Source organism: Ictidomys tridecemlineatus, chromosome 9 (assembly GCF_052094955.1).
Source record: "Ictidomys tridecemlineatus isolate mIctTri1 chromosome 9, mIctTri1.hap1, whole genome shotgun sequence".
NCBI classification, from domain to species: Eukaryota; Metazoa; Chordata; class Mammalia; order Rodentia; family Sciuridae; genus Ictidomys; species Ictidomys tridecemlineatus.
This window is the reverse complement of record NC_135485.1, coordinates 7,465,846-7,479,045: the sequence shown is the minus strand read 5'-3', so window position 1 is coordinate 7,479,045 and position 13,200 is coordinate 7,465,846. Positions and strand designations below refer to the sequence as shown.

At 41.1% G+C, this 13,200-nt stretch overlaps 1 long non-coding RNA gene across 1 annotated transcript in view; it reads right to left on the bottom strand.

Annotated features, from left to right (window-relative positions):
* Positions 1 to 11,436: 11,436 nt before the first annotated feature.
* LOC144366487 (uncharacterized) overlaps positions 11,437 to 13,200 on the bottom strand; it is a 60,490-nt gene continuing 58,726 nt past the window's right edge. The window contains exon 2 of the long non-coding RNA XR_013425547.1: positions 11,437 to 11,604. This is a non-coding gene — a long non-coding RNA (uncharacterized LOC144366487). The remainder of the gene's footprint in view (positions 11,605 to 13,200) is intronic.

The window sequence follows — 13,200 nt, the reverse complement described above, 5'->3', positions numbered from 1 at the left end:
CTGCCAACTTTTGTAAACATAAAGATAAGATTTCAAGTTAATTTCAAGTTTAGATTAAAATGAACATTGTTTAGTGTACTACTGGGGGCATACCTAAGTTTTTAAGAAGTTTGTTATTTATGTGACATTAAGATTTAACTGGGCGATGTGGATCTTATCTGGCAGCACGTCTCTTACTTTATCAGTGAGAACAGGAGGGTATGCCCACTCCTGGACTGCTCAGGGTATAGAATAATAATAATATTATTATTAATAATAATAATAATCAGGAGGAGCTCAGCTCCTCAGGCCTGGGCACACTGTCACACAGGGCTGCTGCTGGCAACGATGGGAGGGACTGGGTATGACAGGAGCCCCCAGCTGTGTCTGCTGCAGGGTCTGGGTTAATCAGTATGACACATTTAGTCTATTCTGTAGATAATATTGGAAGCATTTAAGGATTTAAATATGTAATGTGGCAAATTAAAAAAAGGGAAATCAGATATGAAACTATGACATTCAATGTGTCACAGAACGTTGAAGGGCCAGGAAACAGCAGAAGGAATTTAGACTCCTGTATGAGAATTTTATATGCATATTTATTTATCAGAGTGATTAAGCTTTCAGAATTTGAAATCAAAATGATTGGTTTTGTATTCTTCTCTGTTATAAAATTCCTGTGTCACCTTGGAAAACTTTCTGTATCTTGATGGTCTTAGTTTCCTTGTCCATAACTGTGGAGATAACAAATGTACGTGACTTATTATTGGTATTGAAGAAGGTCACTCAAGAAAAAGGTTTAGCAAACACAGAGACATGCATTTAAGTAATGTTAGATGTCCTTATTATTTTGGTTTTACTATTAGTTTTATTATTATCATAAGCAATTATTAAATAACTAGATACAGTATTGAAGGTAGAAGATAAAAAATCTCCCCAAATCTAATCTGCTCTTTACCTTATCGAGCTCCAAGGATAACAACTTGTTACTTACTGGGGCTCAGAACAGAAATCTCCCTGTCACACCTGACTTCTCTCTCCCTCTCCCGTTCCATATTTCTTTCTTTGGGAATTCCTCTGGTTCACGTTCTAAGCCTGCCCAGGAACCCCCCTGCTCCCACTGACACCACTGACATTGGAGTCTGAGTTGCTACCATCTCAGTGGACAGTGGGGACACTGTTCTAAGTGGTCTCCCTGCCTTCACTGGGTTCATGGTAGTCCATTCCCACTAGAGCAGCCCGAGGGCTAAAGCAGGTCAAAGATTGTGTCATTTCTTAGCTCAAAACCTTGCAATGGGATCCTACTTTTATTTGTATTGGAAGAATACTAGTCAATGTACTTAATCTGCTTGGCTGACTCTAGTTACTGGACCACACCAGCTGTGAGTCTCCTTTGCTCTACTTCGGACATCTTGACTAAATTTCTTGTCTTCCAGCACTCCCCCGTAGGACCTGGTCCTGATTCATGCTTCTGCCTGGAACACTCTTCCCACACTGCTCAATCCTCTTACTTCTTCCAAGTATTTGTTCAAATCCCACAACTCAATGAGCCCAACCTCAAAAACGCTATTAATTCTACGAACCTATTGCTGTCACCCAATGGCTTTCAAGTGTCCCTTCATCTACCTATCCCCTGCCTCCCACCATGGGCCTTATTATGCCCTAACAATCTTATTTAATAATTACTTATAATTGTACTTTATTGTGTGATCCCTTCCTGTCTCCCTGCAATGTTAAGCTATCTTGAATATGTCTTGTTTATTGATGTAGCAGAGTACCCAGAACAATGCCTGACATATATTAGGTGTTAAGTAAATATGTGTTAAAATTAACAAGTTTTAACTCTATCTGGCTACATTGATACTATATGCTCCTGTTCTTTAAGTTTCTAAAACTAGCTATTCAATGGTTTTTCCATACCAGGCACATTCTGATAACTTTATGCTCTGATCCCATTGAATCTTTTCAGAAACTTTGTAGAATGCATCTTTTCCAAGCAGTACATTGTAGTGGATGGAGGCAGGAGTTGGCGTCATAGCATGACCAAAGAACTCCCAACCCTTAAGACATGGAGATGGATCTTGGCTCTTCCAGTTATTAGGTGTGGAGCCTTGAACAAGTGCCTCAGTGCCCAGGATGTCTCCTCTGGGAAATTGGCCATGATTACAGCACAGCCTCCCCAGATTGTTTTAACTACACAAGAGCTAACAGGTGTACAGGATTAGAGTGAGATCTGCAACAGGTTATATGCTGAATAAGTGGTGCCTATTGTCATTATAATTCATATTTTGTCATTTTTCCACATCACAAAGTCTTCGAGAAGCCAACTTGACAAAGGTCACATAGGTAATAAAGAGGCACGCAGGCCTTTTGACTCCAAAACTGTGCTTTTAACCACCATGCAGCCAGAAACACAAAGGGAAGAACACTTTAGGGGGGAATATAATGAGATGAAATGTGGGTTTCTGAATCTTCACCCCAGGATATTTTCCACCTAAATTTAGACTTCCTAGAGAATATCAAATTCCTAGCTATCTATTTAATTTTCTCTAAGCTGGCATGAAGCAGACATGATCTTTGGAAGACAGCAGGATTCATGTGATTATTTTTGTGGCTTTTGCCAAAAGCCAGTCATTTAAGAGTCTTTGTGGCACACGACCAACTGCTTTCTGCATCAGCTGCTCCGTGAAAAAGTTGAGAATGTGATAGATTTGCTGACAAGCGTATTATATGTTTGATGAGCATAAACTCTTGGCGTTGATAAAAATAGAAGCAGTTAAGAGTTACCGAGTGGCTTGTTTTCCCTCTGTCTCTTGAATATTTGGATCTGAAGAAAGAGCAGGTGCCCTGCTCTTTTTCACCTGCAATTTCAATTTTATCCTTCTCGGGAGGCTGTGTGTCATTTACAAGAAGATATTCACACCTACTATGTGCAAAGCTGAGAGCCAGTTGCCTTGGGGCTATTAAAAGAGTGTTGAGGAGTGCATTACCCACTGCACAGAGAAATGGAGAAGCATGAATTGGTCAACCCTGTAGGAAAACCTCAGCACCGACCATAGTCACACCTCATGTGACACTGCAACCAATGCTTCATACTCAGATTCTCTCAGCTGTGCTTCCTCCAGCAGCCAGAGTGACTTTATTGTGTGGTGAATGTAGCCATGTCTGTCTTCCATAAAATGCCCTTAATGACTTCCCCCTGGACTAAAATCCAGAATCATTGCCATGACCAGAAAGGCCCAGTATGATCCTTCCCCCTCTCTCCTAGGGCACCTCGATCTCCACATGATTCATCCCATTCTACCTCATGACGACACTTGTGCTTGCTGCTTCCACAGGATATGCTCTCCCTCAGATTCCACATGGCTAACTGCTTCTCATGATTAGGAAGCCAGCTGTAGACCTCATCGTGTTGGAACTTCTCTTAGTAATATTTTCAATTACAGGGTTTTTTTTGCCTCCACTTCTCTGCTGTATCCTCCTTGTCAAGGTATCTACCCCATAACAGCTGCTCCCTACAGTGATGCCTGATTGACTGATGTACTGTCCATGAATATAGCTGTGGACCAAGTAGGGAGTTCTCAGTCCCCAAATAGAATTGGAGAAAATCGTGTGGCATGTCGTGAGCAAGGATAGTCATTCCAGTATGGTGATCATGGACTGGTATTATGGAAAGCATCCTTGAAAGTAAATCTCACATAAATTATCATCATCATTATTTTACTGGCAGGTAAGTGTTTGGTATGTGCTACATGTGAAGCAATATTCTGAGTCGTTTTTATAGATAGTCTTATTTAATTAATATTCATCAAGAGCCATTGAGTTGCTACTCATTTAACAAGTGAGGGGAGTGAAGGCCAAAGATGTTAATAATATAGACAAATTCAGACAGCTAGAAAGAAGCAGAGCAGGACTTTGCATCTAGACACTCAAACTGTAGCATCTTTGCTATAGTCTATACCACAGTGGGTTCGGACAGGTGAAGAACAAAGGTGAAGTCCATCCAGTTGGCAGGAAAAGTGTGAACAAAGGCAGGGAAGAGGAAACATGAAGATAGAACATTTGGAGATTGCCATGTTGGTATGTTGGTGTGAACAGAAAGGGAGAGCATGGGGTGAACGTGACCTTAAGATTTCGAGAAGTACTTAAGCAGAATGCAGGGTACCACCATAGCAGGAAGCATTGCTTTTTCTTACATTCATCACCTCTCACGAGTGGTTCCCTGCCGTCATCCTAGCCTCAAATTTCAACTCTGGGCTTCCTGATTATTTGTCTCCAGAGAATATCCGTAACGTTACTTTGCCTCAGTTGCAAAGGACTGTTCTGTGAAGCAAATCAATTGAAGTATGTGAAGTGCTTATATCAATGCTGGTATTGAACGGACCTTCTTAAATATTTTATTGTTGATAATCCTCAGAATAACTCTGCAAGTACTGCTTTTTCCTTTCAGTGCCTGAACGATGGAAACCCACGCGCTAAGGACCACGAACCTCAGGACATTGTGAAGAATGGCAGCACAATTTACTCTTTCTGGAGGGTTTGCATATCACAAATAATAACACAAAAGTATCACAAATGGGGAAAATTGGCAATAACTCTAAAGTCACCCCAAATGAAAATGTGCTAATGTCATGTCACCTTTCACTGGAGAAAGAAGGAAGAGAGATGCCATAGGCAGGTTTTCCATCCTTCAGGACCCAGCTGCATTGAGAGGTGAGTGGTGAAACAGTGCTCTGAGCCCAGGGTCCAGTCTTACCCCTGGCTCTGCCTCCTGCATCTGATTTGGGCACTGCTCCAGAGAGCCCTGAAGTCAGGCAAAATGGATCAGAACTCCACTGTTTCTTTGCTATCTTTGTAAACCCGGATGAGGTACTTAATTACCTTTCTTCATCTGCATTTTCTCATATATGGGAAGAACATCATGGTTCATAACTTATATGTTACATTATAAACATAGTTACCAAGTTTATAATGTAACATGTAAGTGTGTGATGTACCATAGGTGCTTAATAGTGGCTACAAGAACATTGACTTTCGCTCTCTGTTGGTAAACATGGATGTTTTAGATATTCTACAGGACAGAGCTCTTGCCAATTTTTGGTGACAGCAAATACTGTTAACACAGAGTGTTAGGCAGCTTTGTGTCACTTGAATCAAAATACCTGACAGAGACAACTTAGAAGAGGGAAGACTTATTATGGCTTTTGGTTTCAGAGGGTTAATCTATTGTTTGCTGGAAGCAAGAGAGAAACCTCATGGTGGAGGTGCGTGGTGGAAGAGAGCTGTCCACTCACGGTGGCCAGGAAGCATGGGGGCAGTGTTCAGTGACAAGGTATAGTCCCCAGTGGCCAATTTCTTCCAGCCACACCCCATCTGCCTAAATTTGCCATCCAGTAATCCATTCAAATTAGAAATCTATCAAATTATAAATCCACCAGTGAGGTTACACATCTCACAAAGTGACCATTTCCTAAAAGCCCACCTATGAACCTTGCTGTATTAGGGACCATGTTTTTGACTTGAGATTTGGGGGACATTTCAGATCTAAACTACAACATATAATTAGTTACACAGGCTTCTATTTTCCTCTTTCTAACCTTCACTTTTTTACTTTACACTCTCGAGAATTTCCCTCTTGTTGCTTTATTCATCCAAGGGATGTTGGCAGGATTCAATAAGACACAGTAGAGTATCAAGCACAGTAAGTACCTAGTGCATAGCCATCACTAACCAGGCAGGTCACATAAATGGGTGGAACCTCAATATCCTAAGCTGATGATAGACTGCCTGCAGTGCCGTAGCAAAGCTTAAAAACCAGTGGATGGAAAACTGCCAAGCACTAACAAGAGCAGCTATTTCTCTCTCCCTTCCCATTGTTCCTCTCACTCTCTCTGGGTTGTCAGGTGACACTATTCTGTTTAGGTTCCTTAGCAGGTGATTCCACATGTTTTTGGTACTGAATGCATAACACCATTGTATCCACATGCCCTTTGGCCCTTTTCCTTCTTATTTTTCCCCATCACACTTTTCCTTATGCAACATACTATTTATTCCAAGGATTCTTTGTCCCTGTCTCTCACCAGTCTCTGCCCTGTAAGGCTCAGGAAGGTGGGGATGTGGCATTATTTATTTACTATGCCCAGCATTTGGCAGTTACTCAATACACAGTTCTTAATGAATGAACAGTCAAATGCATTCAAACCTGTCATTTGTCAATCACTTTGGGTAGATTGGGACACTGTGGTAATGACACATAGACTTGATCATGGCAAGCTCCATGTCAAAGAAGATGTTGACATTTAACAAAATAATCACTAAATGCTTCTTATTACTTTTGCCAATCCTGTGCCTGAGTCCTCTCACATCCATTCCTTGCCCTTCCTCTGGTCGGCAGTAGGTTAGAAGGTATAGCTGGGGCAAGCTTTGGACTAAGTTTGATGAACAATTGGTGGTAGGTGAAAGTTCAGCAGCACCAGAAGGAAGGAATGGAAGGAGAGAGCTGGAAACTTCAAGGAGCAGAACAAACAGCATCAGATCTGAACTACGGAAGAAGCAGGTGAGGCAGGAAGCTCAGTCATTCATTCTGCAATAGCAGCTTGCAGGACATGTTTAGATCCCCCCCACCCCCGCCAGAATAGATGGGGCTCCCAGGAAGGGTTTTAATCAAGGAAGGTCACAGTTGTGACCGCATCTCATCTGTGCTTTGTGCAGATGACTAATTGCAATGCAGGACACAGGCCTGGCAGCCTGGAGGTGAGGGGGAGGCAGCCGTGCTGTCCAGGTGAGAGGAAATGTCCCCTTGGACCAGGATGGTAGCTGCAGTTGAGACAGGAAGTGAGGAGCCAGAACACAGCCAAGTCCTGGGCTCCTTGCTTCACTCTTCCTTTTGCTGATGTCTATGTCTGTCCTTGAGGTCGGGAGCTGCTGCCAGCTTCACCAGCTTGACTTTTATGTTGGTGCCTGAAAGATTCACCTCAGAGAGATGAGGCTGAAGACAATGAGGGAGGAAGACGGGCCAACACTTGCCTTCATTCATCCTCCCCACAGAGCAGCCAGAGCCAAAGTTCCAAATCACACAGAGCTGTTTGGGGAAGACTGCCCAAGCTGCCCCTCCTTCCATGTCATGGCAAACGGCCCCGGGACCTGCCACATTGGATTGTTCTAATCCTGGAAGCTTGTGCCTTCCAGGTGGGACGACTGCTTCTCAACTTTGCTCGCATCCGTTTCTTGATGTCTTTTCTAAGGCTATTCCGGTGCTCTAGGGGTTTGAGAACTCTTTCCGTGCCTTCTTGCAGTGTTTCTGGTGACACAAGAGCAGCTGTGGGCATGTAGAGTAGTAGCATGTAGGACCAAAGAATCCCAGCTAAGAAATAAGGCTGCTCCCTGGTAGATGAAAAAGTACACGGCTTGAAGCTAGAGGTGTTTTATTGAGGCCACGTCCTCACTCCATCACCTGGGTGAGTGCTAGCAAGATGGAGAGGCTCTGTCTCATTAGCGTGCTCATTACTCACCTGTGTTGACCATCAGTAATGAGATGGGTGCAGGTGTAGAGTGTCAGACATGCTGTCATATTTAAACCTCTTAATGAACTTCAGGAGAAGGTTATTTATATTTTCCATTTTTGCAGGTAGAGAAAGGAGCTCATAGAGATTAGGAAACTGGCCTGAAATCACATAGCAGACAAGTTGGAAGGAGGGACTCACCTTCAGACTGCATCTGAAACCTTTGCTCTTACAAAACCCCAGCCATTCGAGCTAGTGCCAAGACCATTAGAATTGGTGCCAAAGGGACATCAAATTCATGACTGCTACTCTTCCTTGCCAGTTATGTGATTTGAGACAAACAGACTGGTCTCTCTGGGCCTTCATTGTCCTTCTCTGTGAAATAATAATGCTACTAGCATTTTGCGTGTGGTGCGGGATTCTGTGAGATTCAGGGAACTGAGGAAGATTTTAAGAGACAAGGTTCAGGAAATACCCAAGTGCTTGCCACTCAGATGACACATTCTGATAATATAAGCCTTGCCTCTTAATAGGGAGGGCAAAACTGGCCTCCTCTATGTAAGTGCTATATAGAGGACTGAACAGGAACAGGAAAGAATGAGTCACACCTAGTAGGAGTTTGCTCTCATCTCCCAGACAGGCCTTGAATTCTGTCATGGTGTTTAAAAGCTCTCCACTTTGTCTACCAAGAGTATCAAGTGCCATGTTTGCCTTGATGTAATTAGCTTTCTGGAGGAAACAAAAAAATCAAAAATACTATGTGCATGCTAGGGATTACTATCCTTACTAAACTATTTTAATTTTTGCATAATTATAGAGAATGAGTAATTAATTCTATGTGGCAAATTACCAAGTACTTTTCAACTGTATTGATCCATTTATTCAAGGCTCTTGATTTTATAATCTTTTAATTATTCTTACATATATGAAAACAGTGACATGCTTATCTACTCTGTTTCTAAACGTCGTTGATCCTAGCAGAGAAGGATTTTTTTTTTAATGAGCTATAACTAGTGGAAATGAACACACATTCAAAAACTCCAATATTAGAGTACCTTTTCTTCATCATTTCACAATTATGACTCCATGTGTTGATGATCAATCCCCTGTTTTCGGGTGATTGCCTTATTAATGGCAAAGTGATGAGAATAGAATTAAATATTTGCACTAGGGGCTATGCTTAATTGAGTTTCTTCTCTGCTTATTGCAAGCTCCGGGTTTTGAAATTAAAGCCAACAAAGATGATGCCATTAGACACACGGCTAAAATTAGAAGCTTTTTAAATACGGTAAAAATTCTACAGAGACTTGGACTTTGATGTTCGTGTTCAGACACATGCTACAATTTTTAAAACAAAGCACGATTTATTCCTAACTTAAAAAAATCTGGATTATTTTGAGCTTTCATATTGTTCCAGAAATGATGTGGAACACCGAGGAGTGACACAAAAGATAACGTAACAGGCAACATCATGTCACCCACTCACACAGCATCTGAGAGAGGGACTCTCTGTTTCTCATCACCAGGGACAGAACTGGAATTCAGAAATATCTGTTGGGGCCTGAGGTATGGCAAGCACTTCCCCTGGAACTGGGCACAAACCTGTGAACACAACACTAAAGAAGTCTTGGTGCACTGTTAATGAGAGGTGCAAACAAATCACAGAAAACTGAACCCTTACAGAGGAGGTAGCTGGTATTGTATTAAACACTGAAGGCTGAAGATAGGCCAGCTATGGGAAGACTCTGGAGATGAGAGCTCCGGATAAAGAAGCAAGGGCAGAGACCTAGAAGAGGGAGAGAGGAAGCAAAGAGAGGCAGGGAAGGAAGAGGTGCACCCAGGGAGATGTTCAGGCAGGGTGCAGGGGCCAGTCCTGAGAAATTCCAAAGGACAGCCAAGAACTGAGGCTTCTTCCAAGAATAATGGGGAGGTATGAAAGGTTTGAAGAAACATGATTATTTAATTACATAACAAGTTTTACTTTGGTCATTATATTTTGGAAAATGAATGATAGAGGACAAAGTAGACACAGAGGCCAGTTAAGATGCTCCTCAGGTGGTCCAGGAGCAGGATGATTTCACCTTAGATTAGTGGCATTGGAAGCAGAACTGAAGGCAGAGGAAGGGAAACGGGTCCCTTCTTTTCTGCCTTCGGATGGAATTCACCCCATGGCCTCTTCTGATTCTCAGACCTTCAGACTCAGACTGAATTACTCTACCAGGCTTTCCTGGGTCTCCAGCTACACGTTATGGGACTTCACATACATAAACCCACAATCACATGAGCAAATTCCTCATAATACATCTCACTTTGTGTGTGTGTGTGTGTGTGTGCATATGTGTATTTATGAATCCTATTTCTTATGTTTCTGTGACAAATACAATATTAGAATATTAGAGAAGAAAAATAAATTGTAAATATCCCATATCTCATAATTAGCAAAATTGAATGTTGACCCCAACGTCCGTGGTTTTTTTTTTTTTTTTTGTGTGTGTGTGTTTTATTGCCTATAGATGATTTTTAAGTGTGTTTTAATAAATGAGTAGAATTTTGCTGCCTAATGATGATGAGACAGGCACTACAGGATACGGATACTGTGATATTTGTGGCACATAAACTGGGAAGAATGTTAAGACAAGGATTTTGTTGACACAATGGTTTCAGTGTAAGTCTTGAGGAGAAGCATATTAGGAATGAGCCCATCTAATATGTAGGGAAAGGCACGGGGACTTTCTGTCTTCTCTTCTCCACCAATTAAGGATTCAATAATTGTCAATAATTTGTAACTTCTGCCAGCTCTAAAGTAAATCATGCATTTGGATTTCAATTGTCATGAGACATGAGTCATGGTATATGGAGGGATTTTATGCTTGTTCCCTGTAACTCTCAAAAGACAGAATTAAGAAGTGGCATTTTTCAGGGAGTTGGGTTTGCACTCAATTGATTAAATAGCCCTAAAAATGTCTGACTTCACTGAAGAGGAGTATTTCACAACAGTTCCGTCACTTGACATGTCTGAACGCTTCTCAGATTTGGTATTCAGTGGGCATTTTCCCGATTTGTCAATCATTTTTCTGTTTCAATTTTCTAATAGATGACCAACTCTACATTAAAACATTCAAGGTTCTCCTCCTTCCCTAAGTTATCTTTGGATGCATTTGACTTTTTTTTTATCCATCTTATCCATTTGTATTAATTACTGATGTATATGAATGAAAATACAATATGCATCTTGTATGTTTGTGGCTTTGTTGATAAACACTGGCAGAGGGAGAGAGAGAAATCAGGACTTACAAGAGTATGGAAAGAGATTGGGCAGAAGGGTAAAGAGAATATGGAGAGAAGAAAAAGAAAACGGAGGCAGATTTGTGTTCACTGCAATTACATTGAAGTGAATCTGCAATCAGTACTTTATTCTCATCTCTTCTTTACATGGGGGCAAGAATGCAGTAGAAATAGGCATGCTATTAATTATAGTCGTGGCTGAGAACGGTTTAACTCCTATGCTTATTTTTTTATGTGGCAAAATAGAAAGTTATATTTACAAACTAGGCTAAATTGGTTGTAAATTTTACTCGATCACATGTAGCTATGTCAAAATCTTAATTATAATAGATTAGCGTTACAGAAAGAGCTTGAAATTGCAAGTTAAAAATAAACTCATCGGGCTCCCATATGCACAAATTACTACTCATAAGACCTTCAATAAGTAATGCACCTTTGAGTCTCAGTTCCTCTCTTGTAAACTCAGAATAATAATGCTGCTTTGTTTAGACATTTTAAAATCCAGCAAGATATTGAATATAAACAATAGTGGTGCCTAATAATCATCCATAGAAAATCACCTCCTTCTCATTGAATTAAGACAGGATGAAGGAGGGAACACCACTGAGGTATTAGAAACTGTGTTGGTTTGCTTGGGCTCCCAGGACAAATTACCAAAGACTGAGCCAACTAAGTAGCATTCATTTATTGTCTTAGAGTTCTGGAGTTAGATGTCTGAGAACTGGTGTAGGCAGCTTTGACTTCTGAAACATCTCTCCTTGGCTTACACGTGGCTGTGTTTTCTCTGGGTCCTCAGATGGAATTCCTTCTGTGTGGTCTGTATTCTCATCTCTTCTTCCTATAAGGACACCAGTATATTAGATTAGGTCCTATCCTTATGATTTCCTTTTATTTTAAATTACTTTTTTAAAAATTCCATCTCCAAGTACAGTCTCCTTTTGAGGTACTGGGGTTAAGAATTTATATATAAATTTTAAGACACACAAAATTGAGCCCATAACAGATAGATTTGGGATGAATAAGTTTACAGAATTTTAAGTTCTAGAGCAAGGTTTTGAACATATATTTGTGCCTTGGAATTCACATGAGAAAAAACAAAGAACAAAGCCAACAAAGTCAACTTTACTGGGATGCACTAAACTGCAGTCATGAGGTAGAAAGTTCATTGACACTGACAGCAGCGCATAGAAGATGGGTAAGCCTGCATAGGATGGGAGGTGAGGGGCGGGGTGGGGAGACCCAGGGAGGTGTCTGGGTGTGCTTGCATGTTCTTCTGAAGGAGTGAGGATGTGAGTGTGTGAAAATGTGCTGTGCAAGTGTGTGGGTGTTCATTCACATTTGTGTTTATGTGTGTGCTGTGTTGAGGAGGGTGAGACATCTTAGCCTCTGAAAGAAGAAGCAAGAGGATGGTAAGTGGCTCCACAGGAAGAGGGCAGCACAGGTACCATTGTGTCATCATGGAAGGGCATGTCTTCTCACCTCCTTTTTAAAAATTTTTTATTTATTTTCTATTTATATATGACAGTGGAATGCATTCCAACTCTTATTACACATATAGAGCACAATTATTCATCTCTCTGGTTGTATACACAGTATATTCACACCAATTCATGTCTTTATACCTATACTTTGGATAATAATGATCATCACATTCCACCATCATTAATAACCCCATGCTTGCTCCCTTCCCCTCCAGCCCATCTGCCCTATCTAGAGTTCATCTATTCCTCCCATGCTCCCTCTCCCTATCCCACTATGAATCAGCCTCCTTATGACAAAGAAAACATTTGGCATTTGTTTTTTTTTTTTGGGAGTGGCTAACTTCACTTAGCATTATCTTCTCTAACTCCACCAATTTACCTGCAAATGCCATGATTTTATTCTCCTTTATTGCTGAGTAATATTCCATTGTATATATATATGCCATATTTTTTTATCCTATCTATTAAAAGGCATCTAGGTTGGTTCCACAGTTTAGCTATTGTGAATTGTGCTGCTGTAAACATTGATGTGGTTGTGTCCCTGTAGCATGCTGTTTTTAAGTCCTTTGGATATAGACCAAGGAGAGGGATAACTGGATCAAATGGTCGTTCCATTCCTAATTTTCCAAGAAATCTCCATACTGCTTTCCATATTGGCTGCACCAATTTGCAGTTCCACCTTCTTTGTGGTGTTCTAAGGTATTTGGACAAGCTTAGATGAAGCTGGAATGAAGTGTATCCACCCAAGTCAGGTTCTTCCAACACAATGGGTCTCTAGAAGGGGTTGAGTGGGAGATGGATTTCAGCTATAGCCCACTTACAAAGCAGAGCCCACCATGAAACTACTTCCTAGGGCCAGAAGTTTTTGGTTTTATTCATTTGCATAAAGATGCTCTAGAAATACTGGAAGGTCCTGCCTACTGTCTCCTACAGAACTTGGTAGAAAAATGAAA